Source organism: Eurypyga helias, unplaced genomic scaffold (assembly GCF_000690775.1).
Source record: "Eurypyga helias isolate BGI_N326 unplaced genomic scaffold, ASM69077v1 scaffold3628, whole genome shotgun sequence".
NCBI classification, from domain to species: domain Eukaryota; kingdom Metazoa; phylum Chordata; class Aves; order Eurypygiformes; family Eurypygidae; genus Eurypyga; species Eurypyga helias.
The window spans coordinates 1,195-11,122 of record NW_010266128.1 but is presented as its reverse complement, the minus strand read 5'-3'; positions in this window follow the sequence as shown (position 1 = coordinate 11,122).

The window sequence follows — 9,928 nt, the reverse complement described above, 5'->3', positions numbered from 1 at the left end:
GAAAGTCCTTCAAAATCATTGCATTCCCCACATTTGGGGTACGTGTCAAACAAGCAGTCACTTAGGCAATGCAGCATCCTGCCTCCTAAGCATCAAGGAAAGAACTTGGGGATTCTGTAAGGGCATTTTCTCCATGCAAATGTTTGATAAATCACTTAACATGGAGAAAGACCTTCTCTAACACCAGGGCTATTGAGAAAGCCCCAAAACGTTCCAGATGCTTTCAGGAGACAGGCAGCCAGTGCAGGAATGGGTCAGTATCCTAACTCACCATTACTTGTCAGAGGGGCTTCCCTGTAGCTATACTTCTCCAGCACAGCCATGCTTCCAGGTGAGAGGGGTTGCTGAGTGCAAGTGAACATTTTGAACCACTCCAACGCTGCACTGTTTATTCTCATTAGAATGACAGACCCTGCCACCAGGCTGTTGTCCTTGGCCTGGGAGAGCTTCAGGGGAGGCTTTGCCTCGTGTTCTGTGGTCCAGGCCACTATCCAGGGCCAGACGTATCTGGTTGTGACCCCTGTCTCCATGCCAAGCTTGCCGTGTGACTATCAGTCGGTCACTCTGGATTCCCAAGTCTTGTTCCCTCTCTGCTAAGAAGGAGACAGCAGCATTTCTGTACTCACACTGGGAACACCTTTTATGTCTCTGGACATGTTCTCTTTGCCATCTTCTAAATTCTGTCAGGGCAAAACCTGGGGTTTTTTTATACATTTTTCTACTCTGACTGGAGGAGGAGCAGCAGATCCAGCCGTGCTGCTGGCGACCTGGCAGCCCTGGAGCTGCACCTGGCTCAGCAGCAGCACACGCGGATCAGATGCCCGCACACTGTGCATCTGATGAGTGCCAGGTGTACGGCTGTGTAAGATGCACTGGGCGAGCCCTGTACGTTGTGGTACAAGTTTCTGAAAAGCAGAAGTCCACTGCAGTTGTTGATCTGGTTTCTGTGCTCTTAGGGTCCCTGTGATTGCTGGGGTGGAGATACCCTTTGATGGGGCTCCTGCAGTTGTAGCCTGTGGGCTGGTTCTGCTCAAAACTGATCCTCAACTGCCACCTTCTGAGCAGTGAGGAAAAGTGCAGCAGGAAGTCCTGCCTGAGTCCTCATGCCGAGACCTAAAGCAGCAAAATTCAAGTGAGTAACCAGGGGAGATGCAAAACACAACGTCCCTGGGTTTGTAAATGAAAAGCAACCCGCGTTTTCAGGTGCCCCAATAGGAACGGGGGTGCTGACTTTACAGCCATGGCCCGAATTGCTGGTCGGTGCCAAGAACTCCACAGGGTGAGAAAAAATTGTTGTCGTAGCACGTCGTGATAGGAGATCATAGAAATGAAGTGCCAGTGTGTTGTCTAATCATAGAAAGAGGAGCTTCTCCGGAGAATTTTGAAACCATAAAGATGCCACTGCAGCATCAGCTGCAGGGACAAAAATGTTCCTTTTTCTTAAATGAATCCAATACTCTTGATGATATAAATCAAATTCATTTTAAGCACCATGAACCTGTCCTTAGAGGGCTTGATTTTGTTTGGTACCATGATGTTATGACAAACTTATTGCTGATCCTCTCAGTAATGCTATTTTAACTGACATGCATTTTGCAAAATATGGCGCAGATCCTCATACTTAAAATAAAGATAATATGAGCCCTCAACATCGGAAGGATATAGACCGGTTGGAGCGAGTCCAGAGGAGGCCACGAAGATGCTCAGAGGGCTGGAGCACCTCTGCTATGGGGACAGGCTGAGAGAGTTGGGCTTGTTCAGCCTGGAGAAGAGAAGGCTCCGGGGAGACCTTATAGCTCCTTCCAGTACCTGAAGGGGCTACAAGGAAGCTGGGGGGGACTTTTTACAAGGGTCTGTAGTGACAGGACAAGGGGGAACGGGTTTAAATTGAAAGTGGGGAGATTTAGATTGGATATCAGGAAGAAGTTCTTCACGGAGAGGGTGGTGAGGCACAGGAACAGGTTGCCCAGAGAAGCTGTGGATGCCCCATCCCTGGAAGTGTTCAAGGCCAGGCGGGATGAGGCTTTGAGCAACCTGGTCTAGTGCAAGGTGTCCCTGCCCATGGCAGGGGGGGTGGAACTAGATGGGCTTTAAGGTCCCTTCCAACCCAAACCAGTCTGTGATTCTATGATTCAGCCTAGAGCAAAACCTCCTCTGAGCAGATCTATTTTGCCATGTTTGTGTACAATGCCTTGTAAAATAGGATCTCATAATTATTTAAAAATAGGATCTCATAATTATTTATGATGTCTGGACAGTAGTCTAAAGTGAAAAGTCAACTTCATGTACAGGTGCCAGGTATGTTCTAGTTTTAAAACAGCAATGGAGAAAAACAGGAGAATGGGGGGAAAAAAAAAAAAAAGAAAAAAACCCAAACAAACTATTCTTGTATCTACAACTAACAAACCTCTCATGCCACCTGCTGAAGAAACACTGAAAATTAGAATAAAGTCTCCAGCAGACTACTAATTGCATTATTCTTGTTATTGATTTCCTTTTAAAATTCATATTCTATACAATCACTGACAGGATTTTAAGAAACTTAGATGAGCAACTGTGAGTATAGCAAACTGGGCATATTTTTAAATACCCAAATCATAGGAGTTCCTTTTCAACCCTACTCCAGACGCTAACTCCTTGTAATCAAGAAATGGTCCTATTATTCAGCTTTAATTTTCTCTTTCTTCACTCCTAATTTAGCCACTCAAAAATTATCCTAAAATACATTTGCATCTTTTAATGTGGAAACGATTATTTGTTAGCAGCACTGTGACTCTTTAAGGACAGCACGTTAGCACTCAGCAATACAGAAAAAGAGCCTTTTTCTTAATCAAACCCCACTGTGGAGCAAGTGCATACCAACTCAAATACAGTACTGGTCCCTCACAATAGAAAATAGAAATAGAAAAATAGTGAGGCTTCATTTTTAATAACCTTTAAATGTTTTATGCCAGCATGAACCTGCTGATACCTGAACAGTTGTACTGGGGCACTAAAATGAAGATTCTAGGCCAAGTACAATTCTTCCTGGCAGCGTATTATAAAATTATTATGCAGTACTCAGAAGCTGCTTCTTTGCTCATCATTGACTGGTGACAGAACTTAAGCTGCAGAGAAGGCTACTAAGTCAACCTAAAAACTGTCAGGTCCTGTAAAAGGTTTGGAACACAAATCCTAACACAGGGGATATTAGAAACCAAAGGGCTTTTTTCTCTGCGTTTTGTGTACATCTACGGCATGCTGCTTACCCTGCAAATACGCACGAGCACTGCTGCTCTACAGAAAAGAGAGAAAAACAAGTGGGAAGTGGTTTGGGTGGACAGAGCATCATTAAACAGGGGGACAGTATTCAAAAAGAAAGAAATTGTTAACTAGGTATATTTGGCTCAAAGTGAAATACCTCTAAGGTAGGGGCTTGTTTTCATTTTGAGATACAGCATAGAAATATGGTGTAAATCTGTAATAATCCAAAACTAAGATAAGCTTCCGGCTGCAGCAGTAGCCTTTTTAGAAAAACAGACTAACGTTTCACAAAGTTACAAGATAAAGATAAATATATCAAAGGAGTTTAGGCATCAAGGTATTAGGTACCTTTTAAAATACTTTCAGATGAGAGGGATGGAAGCAAAAAGTATATTTTTACCCAGTTACATTTACTGAAAGAAAAATAAACAAGCTGTTTGTGTCATTTATGCATTTTCTTCCTGAAAGGAAAAAAAGGACTTGGAACATTCAGGACCCTTCTCATTTAAATGTCTGAAACAAAACACAATGGAAGGCATCAACAGTTTGGAAAACAAAGGCTGTCAGTCCATCCACTGCAGACTTCCTGATAAATCCTAACCCCAGTGAGATTTAACGGGCCACATGGGTAACAGCAAAGACCACCCAACCAACAAACGAAAAACGGTTAAGCCTGACATTACCAAACGGACAGACCTACAACACATTAGTGCTCTGATGAAAAGGGCACAGGAGCTTTGAGGATACTTGCTGGCCTAATCCATGAAAAGAATAAAAGAGGAGAAATTATTGAGATTCTTACTACTCGCATAGCAAAGGAACCAATAACGCATATATCTGAGTAGTTGATGTATTTTGACACGTAATGATTTCACTTCCAGTTTGATGTTTCTGTTACACCGGTCACTGGCTCGGGAAAATAGTCTTCCCATGTCTGCCTGAACGCAGTGCCACTGAGCAGACTCAGCAACGCCACCCGCAAATCAATCCTCTGATGCGAACGGGCTGGCTTTTGACTGGAAAGCAAGATAAGTCAAAACGCTTTCCTCTTCGCTTTTCCATCTTCGCTTCTGGGATGGTCATTGAGCAGCGAGGGAAACCGAGTCATGGCTATTCTTGGTTTCCTAGAACCATGAAGTACCAAAAAAAAAAAAAATCCCTAAATCCCTGATCTAAAGCATAGCTCTTAGATGACCATAGCCATGTATACTCAGATACATCTATGTTCCTTAGCGGCCCTGTACTTTATTGCATTTTTGCAATATCGATGGTGTCACAAAATAAACGTTTCCAGGGCAAAATACAAAATGAACTTAACAAAACTGTTGATCAATACATTAAATACATTAAATAAAAGGTATAATAAAATATAGCCGAAATGACATACATAGATTCTTCCATGTTTCCTAGTAATATGCTATTTCCAAGATATAAAGTAATTGGATTTTTTTCAGTGTGACAAAGTTGTTCTTGCATAAAGCTGACAGAAAAATCATTTCGAGCCAGTGATGAGTGGGCTGAACAGACACTGGGAAACTGCTGAAATGGTGAGTAGTGTTTTGTTTTCCTCACGACATTCCTTTCTTAAGTCAACTAATCAACATGTATAGTGAAACTTGGAGAAAAATATCTCCGATTTGGTTATTTTCAACTTGCCTTATAAACATTGATATCTGTGAGCGACTAACGGGGTTGTTTGGAGGCTTTTTTTTCCCTGTGATTTTACTTTTTTTTTTACAAATCGACAAATTTGCAGAGTCTGTGTGGTACAAATGGAGGTGTCTGTGGAGGGAAGGCCATTTAAAACAAACACAGCCCAAACCCATGCGTGCAGCACACCGCCGCCAAGAAGCTGGTACTACATGTATGTACTTCACGTGATCTTGCTACAAAAGCTGGCTCTCTTCCATTCCTTCTTTACTGCGGTCCTCTGCAAATTTTGTCCCAAACACTAGATACCGTTGTGGTTCAGAAAGATCTGGAAATGCAATGGATGAAATAGATGATGGAGGTCAATTAGATGGAGGTCAGTAGATGATGGAGGCTGGATGAGGCTTTGAGCACCCTGGTCTAGTGGAAGGTGTCCCTGCCCATGGCAGGGGGGTTGGAACTAGATGGTCTTTAAGGTCCCTTCCAACCCAAACCATTCTGTGATTCTATGATTCTATAATTAGCTGAGGGAGCAGAAGTGGAAGGCAGGAGTCACTGGCGGATGATCTGACAGAAATGAGCACACCAACCTTACTTAACTTGTGACGTTCCACTGATATAAATGGCAACGTTTTCCTATGTTAAATTAGACCCTGTGCGAAGTTATCATCTGGTCTTTGCTTAGGTATTGACTTGCACTTCTAAAGGACTGAAAGTTCATGTATTAGCAGCGTAATTTCATAGCATAGTTTTAAAAATGCATCTTTTTATTCCTGGCATTTGAGGGCTGCTCAGCTGAAGGCTCTCATGCAACCTTGTTTTTAGTAGATGGAATAAAATGTCAAAGTATGCTATATGGAGCAGGCAACGTGATTCTCTGTGTCCAGGGCCCTTGCAACATAGGCAGAAAGTTGCAGTTTTTGCTGTAGACACAGCTGACATCATCTCTGCATTGTTATGTCTCTTGTATGTGCACAGCGTGATCTAGAAAGCGAGCTATAATGGAGACAATCCCACTGCAAGGCTGGTAGTAAAAGCTGCGCACAAAAGAACAGTATATCGCTACATACAGCAGAGATACGTTGCATTTCCATTTGTTGTTTCTCTCAACGTGTTCAGATGACTTTCAGATGATGAGTATTGTTGGTATAGAATTAAGGTAGGATTTTAAATTTCGTTTAAGTACCTCAAGATAACCTGAGAGTAAAAAAAACCACGTTTTACAGCTGAAATTGAAAACCAGAATCAGTACATATGTGAACAGCAAAAGTTGCTCTGACGGATCAGACTGCGCCAGAGTAGCTCAAAACCCTGTTACTGGTGCTGTCAGGTAACAGCAGCTTCAGAGGAAAAGACAAATAGAACTGGTTCAGGTTCGCAGCAGCCCAGGATGTTGCCCGTTGTCTGTGTTTCGGGAAATAGGAAAACCTTTAGTTGTTACCCCACCCAAACATCTCACCAATTTGCATTCACTCAGTATTCGAATGAAAGGTGCTTGTCTCCGGTATAAAGCATCCAGGTCACCTCCTAAGAGCTCTAACTTTGTGCGGAAGTTTTTCAGGAGCCTAAGAGATGACCTCATCTTGGAGGCTCTCACCGTCCAGCTTAATGCCTTACACATACAAAGCTTCCTCAGCCAGGGGAGGGATGCTGTGCCAGTGCAGGTTTGTGACGCTGCACACAGCTAGCTGGCACAGCCAAGTTAGAGGCTGGGTCGCCCTTTACTCAGTTTAAGACCCTACTCTCATCCAAAGGACTTTCAGTACCTCCCCACCTCTCTCCATCTATCTCCACAGGTCCAGAAGGTGGAGAATTCGTTCCCTTTCCCAGTGGAAAATGATCAGGGGATGGCTTGCTTTCCTGCAGCTAAAGGAGCCACGAGGTGAGCAACGTCCCACTGACCCCTCTCCCAAGTCACACGGAGGCGAGTGGAGCGACGGCTCAGGTGTGGCTTTCTGCACCCATAACCTGCTGAAATGGGTCCCCTGGACCCATTTAGATTACCCTATTTATCTCATGTGCTGGGCAGTCCGTCCTGCTGCTGCTGCCGCAGCCAGTGCCACGACGTCAGGTCACGTAGGTGTTGATCTGGCTGGCATTCAGCTCGGCAGGTCGGGTTCCACCAGCAGCGAACTGCAGCGAGGAATTCAACAGGATTTGCACAGCCTGGCCAAGAAGCTTCATAAATACGTAATTATGTTCCAGCCTCTGTTTGAAATGATGGCAACTATGCCCAGTCACCACATCTAAACCTAAGGTCACTGATCGTGAAGCCTAATTCTGTGCTATTTTAGAAAACAAACAGGACTCCCGCGCCCTTTACTGTAAACCCGGTCACAAACGTAGTTATCCACAGTACTACAGAGTGTTAAAAGAAATGTTTTATAACCAAAATACTTTTATTAGACTAGTACATGGGTTATTTTAAATCAAGAATTAATATACAGTTGGTATTAAACTATTGTTTCCGTTCATGTTACTGAAGTCAAAGTTACTGTAGATTAACCTCAGGAGGTAATATTTATCTGAAAAAAAAAAAGTTCTTTAAAAATACCGATGTTAATTTCTTCTTCCTCTTTGCATTTGGTGTGTTTTGGCAATATGATTTAAACCAGACAAATTCGCCAACAGAGCATAACACGAAGCGAAACCAGAACTTAACTGGAACTGAGTGTAGACTGTTTTATTGATCTATTCGTACTTCTGATGTGAAAATGATCCCATCACTACATTCATGTTTCCTTTTCATTAAATAAAATTATTTTTCCATTAGGCTTTCTGTAAGAGCTCCATCCAAGAAAAACACCTCGAGTATTCAGAGAGACTCCAGATACCTAATCCAGTTTATTGGGTAACTGCTTCTAAGACCCCTGGATAGAGAAATCCCTTCAGACGTTTCTTCTTGTTTTACAGAAGCGTCATAATACTATTGCCCTGTCTGGACACTGGTAGTCACACCCGGCCTGGTACAGTACTCAGCAATAGAAAAAAAAATATGCCTGGGTGTGGCCTCTCCAGCCCACACCATCACCTGAGTGTTCAGTTACAGTGGCTTTTCACAGATTGGAGAAAGCGACTGGCCACGTGCAAAACGGAGAGCGATCTCTTCTAAAACAAGAGACCCTTTATACAGTAAGCAGGCTCAGCATCCCACTTCAGAATGATGCAGCGGCAAGAGAATACGATGCTCAACTCCTGTTAAAACATGGTAACCTGATGTACCCCTCAAGCCCACAGACAGAATTATTAATTGTTATTATTCGTTATTTTAAATGCCAGCTGTATCAGAAACCTCATTCTGACCGAAGTTCTGTTACCCTGATGCTGTGCAAACAACACAGAGTTATACTGCAGCTCTTTTGGGATGCTGTTAAGGAAAGTTGTTGCTTTTAACCGGACATTCTGGTTAAAACAGATGACTTCAAACCCGTTATCTTTTCAGGGATCTATCTAACCTTTTGCATACATTTCTACTTTTACGTAACATTCCTTATAGACTCAAGGATCTTTATTATTTTTCTCTCAATCCTTGGTTATAAGGAGCGTTGCTTATCAGCTCAACCACAGTGACTTTCATGCTCTTCCAAATGCAGAATGAAATCTGAACTTTGGCCTCTTACTTCAGTGACACAGGTGTGTCGTCAGTCCCACCCACTCATGTTAGACGTGGCAACTTCGTACGCCACTGTAACAGGATAACTTTTAGCACAGGCCTGTCTCCTCAGAGGTACAGGTGGGGCCTGCCTCTGTACCCTTCATTGATCCCCATGTCTCAAAGGTCTTGACTGGATTACATGAAGAATGTGGACTGCTTTACCTTTTCTAAGGTACACTTGGATGAAAGGAGTTCAAACCTCTTCCTCCTCCCCCTGCCCCACAATGTAGGGGCAACGTATTTTGATGCAACCTAAACTCTTTGCCAAATAATTCAACCCAGATCAGTAATAGCCTCCTCTAAACTGAATCTGTGCAAGACCTAATTACATTAACTTTAAATTCATGTCAAGTTAAACCAAGGAACCTCTCTTGTATATAGGATTCCTTCTACGCACCCATTTCCTGGTAGGTTTCTGTGCTTTTACTGCTGCCCACACACCAGATACTCTCCTGCCAGCATCTCAATATCCCTGTTCTCAAAAGATTTGTCATGGATATATTCTGAAATATGCGATTGCTCAGATACGGTCAGATATTCAGCCCAATGTATACACAGGTTATGAAAAATGCAGGTTTTCTAACAAGTGTTTACATTGCCATTTAATATGTGAATATTTCCTATTACACAGTAAGAATATGAAGTAGAGAAAAAAATAAATTATTAAAATAATAATCTGGGAAAGAGAAATCTTAGTGTTTTAGAGAGCCATCTCCTGCACCTAGTGGAAATAGCACACAGACATCATAAAGTTGCACACAGTACTGTAATACGTATGACAGTTTTCTGATTTCCTGGAACAGAGTCATGAAAGCCATTTATAAACAACCAGCTCATATTTTCTCCAGAGTAGATCACATGAAATATGTGTAGAAACTGGAGTAAGGAGGGATTGTATAGCAGTGCCATTAAAACAGTCAAAAAAAGCACTGATCCTGCAGTAGAATCTGAGTAGTCATACACCTGAGCAAGGCCAAGAACAGTTTCTCCAGAAAGTCTGATCCAAATTCACTAATAAAATCAGACAGGACAATAATATTAGCTTGTAAAGAGTTTGACAGTACAGTAAGAAGACCATTGAAAATATCCCGCATATCTGCATAAGCACTAACATAAAAACTTACCCATCAAGTCCCTCTGATAAATGGTCCCCTATACAAATGCAAATTTTTAATGTACATTAAAGCACTTCTGGCAAGAGGCACAGATTCCACTGCAAAGTCTGAAAATAATAGAAAAAAAAATTCTAAAACTTGAAAGAAGATCAAAGGTAGAGCGTTTTCTAATGGTCTGATACATTCTGTCAATAAATTCTGGTTTTAGGAATAGCAAAATTCGAGATAAACTGCAGATCACCTGTGAAGACTTACTAGATTGTCC